Source organism: Oryctolagus cuniculus, chromosome 10 (genome assembly GCF_964237555.1).
Source record: "Oryctolagus cuniculus chromosome 10, mOryCun1.1, whole genome shotgun sequence".
Lineage (NCBI taxonomy): Eukaryota > Metazoa > Chordata > Mammalia > Lagomorpha > Leporidae > Oryctolagus > Oryctolagus cuniculus.
In genome coordinates, this window is record NC_091441.1 from 33530245 (window position 1) to 33533912 (window position 3668).

Below are 3668 nucleotides of genomic sequence, written 5' to 3' on the forward strand. Positions count from 1 at the left end.
TCCTTTTGAGCTCTATAACACTTATATTATCACTCTTAACAGTATTTGCTGGGGCGTGAGCTCCAAGCGAGGCAGCAAGATGGACACTGGCAAAATGGATACTGGAAAGATGGAGTGCTGGATTCTTCCACGTTGGCTCTTTCCATTACCCAGAGCTTGTTCTTCACAGTTTCTATGTTTTTAAAGGAGAAATTGGAGGAAGGAAAGCCTTTTATAACTCTAAGGGAGAACAAGTGTGGAACAGGATAATCAGTTTAGCAACAAATAGAAGAAACTACTGAAGCAGCTGAAGTTTGCAGAATGCCTAGGGAAAAAAGGTGGCCATGAGCACAGTAAGTTTGCAGGTAAAAAGCCTTGGATGACAAAACGAGCAATGGAAATCCTTGTGTTTGAAGATGATGTTGTGTTTGAGTTTATATTCAACCAGCTGTAAGTGAATAATGCAGACTCTAAACTGACACAAATCAACCTGACTGGGTTTTTGAATAGAAAAAACCCTAGAGAATTTATGGGAGAATTGTGGCCCCTGCTGTTAAGTGCACAAGAAAACATTGCTGGAATCCCCCTCTGCTTTCCTGGAACTGAAGAAAGAAGAAATAAAACAGAGACAAACCGAGGAATAAAAATTGGCATCTATGAAAAAGCAAGATGAAGACAAAGATAAGAGGGATAGGAATAAAAAGAAAGCGACAGAGATAAAAGAGAATGGTCACTTCTAACAGTGATGACCTGAAAGTTCCCAAGCCCAAACCTGTATCAGAACCTAACGAACCTTCTCCGGAAAGAAGTTCCAAAAAGGAAAAGGAGAAGACCACACCAAGGTCACCTTCCAAATCAAGGTCACGGACCGGTCTCTCTCCTTCTCACACTTGACCTAGACGGCGCCATAGATCCCTATCCAGACCATACTCTCCTGGAAGGCGGTGAAGCCCAAGAAGACGACCATCTCCTCGGAGAACTTCTCCAAGACGAATGCCTTCTCCAAGGCACCGAAGGAGCAGATAGATCTCCAGTAAGACGACGGCGATCGTCAGCACCCTTGTCTGGAAGTAGCTCATCATCCTCTTCATCGCATCCCCGGTCGCCATCAAAGAAACCTCCAAAAAGGACATCCAGTGCCCCTCAAAAAACTCACAGGTTGTCTCTTTCGGCGAGTCCTCCACAGTGAAGGCACAGGCCATCCCCTCCAGCAACTCCACCACCAAAGACTTGCCATTCCCTGACACCCAGCAGTCAAACCGTACGAGAAAAAGCCGTGTTTCTGTGTCTGCAGGGAGCACTCCAGTGACAAAGCATAAAGTTCCTTCACCAGCCCTGAAACCTAGAAAAGTGGAATTATCTGAACCAGAAGACAAAGGTGGCAAGATGGCTGCAGCAGGTTCTGCGCAGACTACAGAACCAGTAGCCTTCACCTAACTCTGGCTCCTCTTCCTCCTCAGAAGACGAGCGGCCCGCTATCCCATGTGAAAAATGCTGAGGTAGGCAGGCGGCAGAGACATTTCCCTTCCAGGAATGCCGCTCCCCCTCTTCGTGGAGGAGCAACACTAAGCCCTGCCTAGGCTTCATATCCGAGTCACGGCACCATTATGTCGCTCCCCCTCTTCGTGGAGGAACGACACAGGACCCTGCGCTGTTCTTTCGTCTGCTCGGCCCTTCCCGGGTTTGCTGCTGGTTCTTCCCGGGTTGGCTACTGTCCCTTCCACCTCTGTGGAAGGGCGGTTCCCCCTGCCACATTCCCCACTTCCGCGGGGGAGCGGCACACCACCGGCCGGCTCTCTCGGGGGCTGCACAGGTGTTCCTTCAGATAGATGTTCCCCTTAGATGTTCCTGGTGCATGCCGTCTCTGTCCTCCTTTATAGTCCTCCTCCGCCAATCCTAACTCGGCTGCCCACACGCCGAGTACGCTGCTCTCCTCCAATCAGGAGCAGGTCCTGCTGCCTATTGGTTGAACTGGAGGCAGCTGTGCAGAAGCCGTCTCTCCCTTCTCAGTGCCATATTGTGGGAGAGCAGATGCATAGAATAAGTCTTAATTTCAGTAACTCAGTCCAGTCCGGGTTGCTCCCCACACAGGAATGCCTCTCCCTTGACGCCAAAGTGCCAGACAGAGACTTCCCCTCGTGGTAGACGAAGTCCCTCCCCACCACCCGGCAGAGGGCCATGTTCTGCTTCTCCCGCTCCTCCCCACGATGGCGCAGGTCTCCTACACCACAGCCCCAAGAAGGACTTCTTCACCTCGCCTCCCCCCCGGAGGTACTGCCCTCCACTACAGAGGAGATACTTCCCTTCTCCACCTCCCAAGGAAAGGACGGCTCCCCCCACCTTCTCTAAAACGAAGGGCATCGCCATCTCCCCCTCCAAAGTGGCAAGTCTCCCATTCTCCACCTCCCAAACTAGGAAGCTCCCCAGTCGCCAAGAAACCATCTCCTTCCTTGTCATCCAAGGATAGGAAACGCTCTTCCCCAAGTCGCTCCTCCCAGGAAGGCAAACGAAGGGCATCTCCTTCCCCTTGGCCTCGAGTTCCTCAGACCTCCTCCAACCCTGCTGAGAGCCCGTGCTGAGAGAGCACTGTCGTCCTCACCCCAAAGAAGGCGTTCTCCATCTCCAAGTACTAAGCCTATTAGGAAGAGTCTTCCGGACTCCGGAGCCTAGAGACAAAAAAAGACCGCCTCTCCAAGCCCACAGCCTGTAAGGAGAGTCTCATCCTCGCGATCGGGGTCTGGATCTCCTGAGCCAGCAGCTAAAAATCCCCCAGCACCTCCATGCCCTGTCCGGTCTCAGTGGCCCTCTACAAACCGGACACCAGCAGTACCTGTCAAAAAGACCAACACCAAGCCCATCACTGGCAAGAACTGCAGATCAAGAAGGAGGTGGGAAGAAAAAGAAACACAAATAGGTTAAGAAGCACAAGAAGCAAAACAAACAAACAAACAAACAAACAAACAAAACACAAGAAGGGAAAGAAGGCAGTGGCTGCAACCATCGCTGATGCTGTGACCGCATCAGCAGAGGAAGAAGCAGAGGCAGCGCTGGAGCCCAAGAAGGAGATTGAAAGCTGAAGATAACCTTGAGGACCTAGAAAAACATCTGTGGGAAAAGGCCCTGAGATCCATGGGGAAGCTTCAAGGTGAAAGTGTTTGTTATGATATAAATTTTATTTGGTTTGTACGCAATTCAATTTCAAAATTGCTAAAATGTGTTTGAGCTTAGACTATAACATTTGTTTAATAATTGCTAGGTTGAAGTTCACAATGAAAAAAAGGGGGCATGGATTTATACTGTAAAAGATGTCCACAGTGTATTAGTGACATTCTTTTCATTGACAGCTGACATAAATTCATTTAGAGTGAAATATTTTAAGCCAAAAAAAATCTATTTTTTCAAATAGGAGGTTTAAATATTGTTGACATTCTTATGGTTCCTTTAAATACCCCTGGCTATTTCCAAAGGGGTTTCTCTCTCTCTCTCTCTCTCTCTCTCTCTCTCTCTCTCTCTCTCTTTTTCTTTCATTTTTTTTCAATTCTTTCTAAACTTTTTTCTTGTTTGAGTCTATTAGCACCCATTTAAGCTATGCTTCCAACCTCATCGTTTGTAGGCTTGCCCAGAAATAAAACCACTGTTGAACTACACAAAAGTATAAATGAGTATTGTAATGTCACAGTCTTTCCTGT

At 48.4% G+C, this 3668-nt stretch overlaps 1 pseudogene; it reads left to right on the forward strand.

The window, feature by feature from the left end:
* Positions 1-705: 705 nt before the first annotated feature.
* Positions 706-3201, forward strand: LOC100358259 (serine/arginine repetitive matrix protein 1 pseudogene; annotated as a pseudogene).
* Positions 3202-3668: the final 467 nt, after the last annotated feature.